The 8,377-nt window shown below is 38.1% G+C and overlaps 1 protein-coding gene across 1 annotated transcript in view; it reads left to right on the top strand.

Moving 5' to 3' along the window:
- The first annotated feature begins 4,876 nt into the window (after positions 1 to 4,876).
- MANBA (mannosidase beta) overlaps positions 4,877 to 8,377 on the top strand; it is a 53,893-nt gene continuing 50,392 nt past the window's right edge. The window contains exon 1 of the mRNA XM_058025381.1: positions 4,877 to 6,221. The gene's annotated coding sequence lies outside the window, so the exon portion shown is untranslated. The remainder of the gene's footprint in view (positions 6,222 to 8,377) is intronic.

Raw genomic sequence — 8,377 nt, 5'->3', positions numbered from 1 at the left:
CATTGTCTTGTGCCATTAGTTTATCTTTCAGCAACAAGGGCATTATTAAACATCCGACTCTTTCCTCCCCTCTTCCTTCATATTTTTCCTTGTTTAATCTTTTTGGTCTCCATTCTTAACATCCATAGCTTCATTTTCTCTAGTCTTGTACTATCACTTTATTGTGACTTCTCACTGGCACCACTTTTGCACTGCTTATAGTTATGTACATTCTGATTCCTTGTCCCCACATGGATGTGGAAAGCTAGATGTAAAATAAATGTTAAACCTTAATTTTTATAAAAATTTGAACATGTAGTTTGGACATGGTTTGTTCTGGTTCTAAATTATGAGAGTGAACTTGAAATGTTCAAGTTCAGTTGACTTGGAATTTAGAAACCTGGGCTCTCTTTAGCAATACATGCTTCAATGATTACTTACTGAAATCTGTTGGTGAAGTTGCCGTTCGTTTCTGCTTTGCTAACCAGCTTACACCGTTTTGCTGGAAAATTGGAATACAGCTGCCAGTAGCATTACAACTGAGGTAAAAGTTGATTTTTTAGGCTTAAAAATGTGCTGGTCTCAATTGTTTTTTATACTTGTGTTAATTTGATGCTTATTACTGTGTCCTGGGAGTCACAGCCACTGAAATCACTTACATGATCAACTAGGAAGATGTTTTGTGAGGTGTAAGACCCCGGGTGTTAGAGAACACAAGGAAGTGTGCATGATGAAGGGTCAGGGAAGAGGAAAAAATAGTAAAATATTTTATGGAACACGGAAGTCTTGTTTGGACCAGTACCTGTTTCTTTTTTGTATCTGTTATGTTCCCAAGGTAATAATTTTTTGTAATTAGTTTGATGAAAGAATGGGGATGGATTGTAGAGGTTCTAGAAGCATGCTGAAGGTCCAAAGTGGGAAATGGGAGGTGTTTTGTCCTTGAAGCAGACTCACTCCTCTCAGGTACAGGCTTCTTGTACTAAAATTGCATTTGGGCTTCCTCTTCAAGCAGGGGGCAAGGGGAGGAGCTGGTAGACAGGAGCTAATATGGGGGGAAAAAAAGCTTAATTGGTGATTACCTCAGTGAGTACCTACCAAAACCACTGCTAGTCCAAAAACTACATCATGGATCTTGGTTCCTTTGAAACATAGGGAGGGTGCAAAATTTTCCATTTGAACTTCATGTAAAAAGTGAAGGGTTTGGAAATGTGAGTTTTCCTGTTCTGCTGTGGTAAAATACTATTTTCTCACGATAAATGCTGTAATAGCTTCAGTGGGGTCAAATTCATGCTAGAAAATTTGGATTAAACAAAATTATTTCAAAGACTTATTTGAGATCGAGTATAGAGAACAAAAAGTCAAGCCAAGACATATAACGGGGAAAGAAACTACAGTGTTCTTTCTGCAGTATTTTTTTTAAGATTGCCTGCTATGTTTAATTGGGGTTTGAATTTAACAACATGATTTTAATCTCTTTTTTTACGTTTCACTTGGAAAAACCTTGAGTGGTTTTAAGCACAAAGAAGTCTTTTCAGGATGCAGGAAAAACTTGATCTGTGGCATTGGCTAGGGATTTTTGTGGTTTTTCTGTCTTCTGATGCACACAGCATCTGTATTTGTTACAAAATTAATATATGCACGTTTTTGCATGCTTGAGTAAAAACATTCTACTCAGTTGTACTGTGCCATAGTTTTATATGAAGATAGCAGATTATGACTTTTTCAGAAAAACCTGGCTTTAAGCAGACCACAGCAACAAGCTTTTGTTGCTGTGGAGGCATAGAACTAAAGTCTAGCAAATGATTAAAAGACAACCATGGATATGCAGATGTACAGTACCAGTCCTGTTAGATTGGATAGTTGTTTATGCAGAAGTTTGCATTAATCAGCAGATAACATGAGGGTTTAAATACAGCCAGAAATGTTCTAAATAACTCCTTTATAATTTTTTTATGCCCTCCCCTTCAATTTTTCTCTCTAGTGATTTTATTTCAAACTCTTCATTGCTTTAAAAAATAGTGTTATAACAGGCATTATCATCTGAAGCAGATACCTTGGGTCCATCAAATGTGGCTGGCGATTCAGAAGTCTTTAGTCTGCATATCCTTGGTAAAACTCAGAGCATAATTGGAATTTAGCTGAAGATTTCTTGCTGTGTTTATAGTTGTCCAAAAAAACATTAAGGTAGTTGTTTTTCTCTGATTTGTTTGTAGTTTCATACATGAAAATGAGACTAATACAAAACCCTCTTTAGTTAAATTAAACTAATTAGCACTGGAAGAATGGAATGAGATAATACATGATCAGTAAAAGATCTTAAGGTATGAAGGTTATTTTACTAGAACACAGACTATACTAATTTCTTCAAATGTGAAAAAAAATAAGGTACTGATTGGATTTATCTGCTTTCTGGTTTTTGGTGTCATTGAATGGATGGTATTTTTCCCCAGCACCTTCAATATAAATATTAAGTAGGTATAAATTTGAATCAGATCATCATCAGCAATTGTATATTTTAAAAGGCAGATTGAATTGTGGCTAAAATACTTCATGTGTAAGGCTGAGGGCTTGTATTTTGGCAACAGTGCAGGAAGGACTAATGCAGAGAAAGCATGGGAACACAGGGAAAATGCATAAATACATGATGTCAAGGGAAGGTACAGAAGGTAAAGTAAGAGCTGCCTGTATTACTGTGAAGTGAAAAGGGTCTGCTCTCAATTCATGCATTCTAGTATAAAAGCAGCTGGTTTCAAAATAATCTGGAATATGACAGTTGATAAATTACAATTTTAAGTGTCCATCTTAGTCTAACAGAGAATAGTAATTCAGGATAACCTTTACCTGGAAAACCAGTTCAGAGTGCAGACAGAGTTCTTACAGGTGCGTGTAGTGTAGAACAGTTCCTAAACTGATGTTTGTGAAGGTTAGCTGATGCCTGTAAACTGACTTGGCATTCTTCGTTAATGCAGCAGTAAATTCTGCAGTAACTTTGGTCTGCGGTGCATTTAGCACTCAGTCTTCTGCAGGGATAGTTCAAAGTTGTCAGTGTCTTTTTTTTCTGTACTGCAGGGGTTGGTTTAATGTCAACCAGTTGTGGGGGAAGAGTTCAGTGGCTTCCAGATAAGCAGGAGTAAGGGATGTAACTATTTCTAGAGCATCTGTGTGCCTTGAGTAGGTTAGAAGAAGTGACAGGCATAATCTTCACAGTGATAGGTGTCAGAAGTGAGACAGTGAATTTGATAAGACAGCCCTGTGTAAAGTTATACTTGAAAATTTCTCTGGTAAACATCCCTGTTTGCCCAAAATAATTTTTGTTTGGGGTATTTTTGCCTATGCATTAGAAGTATTGGTGAGACTTCAGTATCTTCTTTAAACAGTGAAGGATTTTAATTCATGATGGGACAAAGCTTTATCAGGACACACAGTTGAACAGAATATTTTGGTTTTCAGCAGCTTTTAATACTGATCTTTGGTTTCTGGGGTTGTTCCTGTGCTCTGGAAGAGTAGGCTCCTCTCTTTAGATGGTTTCTGCTGAGATTGGTTCCCCTTCAGGAACTTCAAGCAGAAATACTCAAGCTCTGAGTACTTAGGAGCCCTAGGTTTGGCAGATCAGGTAATTTTGGCTTTTGCCTAAGCTTCATTAATCTTCACATTAACTGTGCATTGTCCCATCACAGACTTAACCTGGAAAGTAAGAACAGTTGCTTAGAAGATGGTGATACAAGGTTATCCTCATGGGAGGAATGCTAGCTGTAGAGCTGGGCAGCTGGCTTTGCTTCAGCTGCTTTGGCAGACCAGGGTTATGGAGACAGAATTTCAAAATGCCTTTAGTTTTATCAGGAAATCTGACTCAAGTTTAGTCTCAGATATGATCTCATGTTTCATTAGAGGGAATGCAAAAATTAAGCTGTTACTTGTGTTTTGAAGAGCTGCCTAAGAGGTGATGTTCTCTTAGAAAGCATTTGCAGACACTGAGTATGGCAGTTTCATGGATGCTGAGGAGAAGCTGTGCTTGTTTATAAGTCAAGCCTGTTTTGTTTTTTTTCCCCTCTGGCCAGGTAAGCCTCAGCACTTCTTATCTTACAGTCTTTGATGCAAGTCAAAAATGAAACTGTTCAGTCATGAGTCATGCAGGGAAGGGGGGGGGGGTGGTTTGGTTTAATTTGTTTTGGTTTTGCTTTACTTTGTGGGGTTTTCCAGAGAATGTTCTAGAACAGAACTTTGTACTAAATGTGCAGCTCTAATCCTCTTGAGATCTAAAGGAGGAACTGCAATTTGGAGCCTTACATAGAGAACTTAATGTGAGTCTGTAGTCCCTTCTTCCTGGCAAATTTATGAAGGTAAATAGTGAAGATCTGTCATAGCTCTGGCAAAGATCACTGTTCAGTGTGAAGCTGTTAATTCTTTGGAGAGGATACTCTTGCTAAAACTGGCTTTGCACATTACTTGCCATAGTGTTAATCCTGCTCTGACAGTGAATGTTGAAAATTAATTCACAGATACCCCAGTAATTGAAGGATCTATTCAATATAACAATTTTTAATTCTTTTTCCTGTTTGGAATGTTTTTGTTGGAGTAAGAGGTCCAGATCTCTTCATAAGGTTCTAGATTTTGTCTCTACTCAGAACAACATTGAGGAGAGGATCACTGTTAGTGACTGTAGGAGTTCTCAGGTAACAAACCTAGTGGAACGTGGCAGTGACATTTTTCTAGAAGAGATTAGTGCTGGCTGAAGAATTGAATACACTATTTGGGACTGGTGGTGTTCAGTCTCTGTGCTGGCTAAAGTACTGCACCTCTCAAGCATGTCTGGTCTAACCTCAGTAACAAGCTGCCAGAGCACAAGTGCAGATGAAGAGTCTAACCAGCATTAAGAGGTAGAACTTTCTTTTGTAAACGAATCGTGATCCCCTGGTTTTATTGATTGGTTGTACTAACTGCTGTTTTTACAGTTTGAATTGTATTTCATGAGGATATCTCTTAAGTTCTTGTTTACAGCATGATTTATGTTTCCTGAGAATCCATTCAAAATTCACTGAAAGCAGCACTTTAAGGTATCATCCCACAATCACAAGCAATTGAATTAGAGGAGGTAGGTAGATGGTTGCTACTTAAATTAGCTCTTTTTGTCCTCTCCTATTTCGTATGTGCTGCACTTCACACTCAAAATTACCATTTGGTGCAAAGGATGTGAATTTTCATAGCCTTAACTATTTTTTTTAAACTGAGAACGAAGTAAAAAAACATTCTTCTTGGCTTAACTATAAATGATATAAGAAAAGCTTTGAAAAAATGCAGGTAACCCTGAATCATATCTTCACACATAATATTCTTTCCAATACTGGTAAAACTGATGTACAAAAACATTCAAAATTTTCAGAGTGGAAACATGAAAAGACAGGTTTGTGGAGAAGCATTGAGCAGTTACCTTGAAATTTTTGGATGCAAAATTTCACTTGAAACAGCCTTTTTCTTTCCCCTTTTTTGTTTAATGTGACTGGTGTGACATATTAATATCTTAAACATGCATTATGCTGTGCTTTATGAGGGGTGGGAGGGGAGGAGAAAAGGGAGGTGAGAAGTTGCACTTTGCTGTTCAACTGAAGCTACATCTCTAGTTCCCAGTGCAGAGACCAGATCCAGAAATAGGTTATAGTTGACCAATCAGCCCTCCTAGACTAAGAAACTTCCTTAGGTTTTTAAGTACTGTGAATCCAGGTAAAACAAAGACCATGTATGTATTAAGATTAGGAGTCTAGAGTGCAAATGTACAGAGACAGAGTGAAGGGTGAAAGCTCAGTGTTGTGAGCCTCAATGAGGTTTTAAAAAGAAGTTCCCATGAAGCATATGCTGACACACACATCATGAATAATTTAGGGTGTAGACAGAGGAGAGGGCAGCCAGCTGCACTTGGTGAGCCAGCTGCAGCACACTGATAAGCTGTCCTCGGAGTTCTGCTAGGCGGAAGTAGCAGTAATAGCTGGTGGTTACAAGATTATGGGTCATTGACGGGAAGCTGCAAGGATAAACAGTGGATCAGCATGTTTGGTAATGAGAGAACACAACAAAAGAGGTCTTGAAAAACCTCCAAGTTCAAGCTACCACCAAGATGTTCACTAAACAATGAGTGACTTTCTTATGTCGGCATTAAGCTGTCCACTGCTAACTGAGAGCTGGAGGTGGCAGGAGAAGCTTAGCTGCACCCTTCTGTCCTCCAAGTAAATCTTCATGTATCTGACCAGGTATGGAGGACTCCAAAGGGATTATTGTGGAAAAATTGTTGCTTGTCAACTTGCTAGGCATAGTGAAATACTTCATTAAACTGGATTTCCTGAAATATGTGTTTAAAATAGTTTTAAGTATCTTTTTGATGTGATTGAAATTCCTCGGGGCATTTCCAGGCCTTTAAAACTATTTCTCAGTATGACCACTGTTGATAAACTGTACTGAAAATATGCTGAGAGAATCAACATAATGGAACCTTTATTGACAGATAAGTACTCAAGATAATATTGCATCTTGAACCTTCTAAGTGCTTAATAACATTCTGGAGTCATGATAGCTTCCTGTGATGAAGAAACCCTTTCCTGAGAAAGCCATAGCTTTGGAAATGTTTGTTTGCTGAATGCTGTTTATTATGCTAATAGGTAAAAAGTGCCAAAAGCTTAGGTGGCTGTTCACTCTTCAACACACTAATTAAAACTTTAAATACCTTCAGAATATTGTGGCACTTCTGTGCAATGTTCTGTTAACATCCAAATGTATGCTGAGTGTTTAATACAAGATTTAATTGAAGTTATATTGCATCTTTTGACCTTTCATTAGATCTATACTAGTTCAGACTAGCTGAAGATCTTTGCTCTTGCTGAAACAATCTGGGAGAAGATTGGTTCCAGGCAGTGATCTCCTGTGGTTTTTAGAACCTCTCTATAGGCTGTTAATACCTTTGTGCTTATCTATAGTCCTTGTGGTGAGAAGAGTTCTTCAATGGAACAGTGACATTTGTAGCAGCAATCAAAAGTATAGGGACTAATTTGAGCACAAGATTATTTGGATCCACTGGGCTGAGAATTTTGCTGTAAACAAAATGTGTGAGTAGTATTTTAGCATGGCCACTCCTTGAAAGGGTCCTTCTCTCACCAAGGACTTAGCTGAAGAGACAAGGTTCTTTTCATATCTCTAAGGCTCTTTTTTAATGTTTCTAGACATAAAACTACTGCCTCCCTTCCCTTCTTCCAGTGCAAATATCAGAATGTTAAAATTCTGACTATTACCAAAACAAGAGATCTAGTCAGACACTGTGAGAGAACACAAAGAAATTGAATGAAGGTGTGTCAGAGAAGTTCCAGTTGGACATTAAGGAAAAATTCTTTACTGAGAGGGTGGTTGGGCACTGGAACAGGCTCCCCTGGGAAAGGGTCACAGCATCAAACCTAACAGAGTTCAAAAAACATGTAGATGTTGCTCTTAGTCATATGGTTTAGTTTTATTCAGTCCTCCAAGGAGATGGGAGTTGGACTTTTGATGATCCTTACGAGTCCTTTCCAATTTGAGATATTCTCTGATCCTTCCAGTACTCTTTGTATACTGCAGTAGTCTTTTCCTTTTTGTTGCCATGAGAATCAAGCACATAATGCTTTTTTTTAACAGATGGGTGTATATATAAAGTAGTATTTTTAGTGCTGTTTGTGCATGAAGTCATTTGGAAAAAAAAATAGAGCCCATATTAAAGTAGGCCTGTTTCATGAATGTGCAAGAGTCAGTTTCTGTAAATGTTACTTCTGAGACATTTGTACCAGTGCAGCAAGTGACACGGCATGCAGCATTACATACAAGGGTTTTCACTGGAATAATTCAGACAAGTGGATATTTTTGCCTGTGTAGCCATGCTCTTGGCTTATGCTGTTGTCTAAACAGGGCTTGAGTTGATTCGGTGAGAACTTTGTTGATTAAGAATTCAAAAAATTACCGGTGATGAAATAATCATTAATATTTCAAGAGGGAAAAATAGTGTCTCTCAAGTACCCACAGTATTCAGTAAAGTTATTTTGAATATTCTCTGGTGTTTGCATTAGAGTAATTTTGGTAGAAATAAAGGGATAGGATTTGTCTTAGGGCTGAAGCCAGGAGCATTAGCCACACTGAAGGCCTAAGAAACAGAGGTCCTGACCTGCCCCAGTGGTTGGTTGGAGGCACTTAAGTTAGAAAAAGAAATGAAGCTCCCAGCTGTTTCAGCCACTCCAAATCCATTTACATTTACTCATCCAATTTATCAGCTAGAAACCTTTGTTGATATTCTCTTCATACTCACCTGCACAGAAAACATTCATTAAAACAGTAGGCTGCATGTGTGCTTCATATGTAGTGTGACCTATCTGGTATGCCCTGCTCTCAGCTG

Source organism: Melospiza georgiana, chromosome 5 (assembly GCF_028018845.1).
Source record: "Melospiza georgiana isolate bMelGeo1 chromosome 5, bMelGeo1.pri, whole genome shotgun sequence".
Classification (NCBI taxonomy): Eukaryota; Metazoa; Chordata; class Aves; order Passeriformes; family Passerellidae; genus Melospiza; species Melospiza georgiana.
The sequence above is the reverse complement of the archived record's forward strand: the minus strand, read 5'-3'. Positions and strand labels throughout refer to the sequence as shown.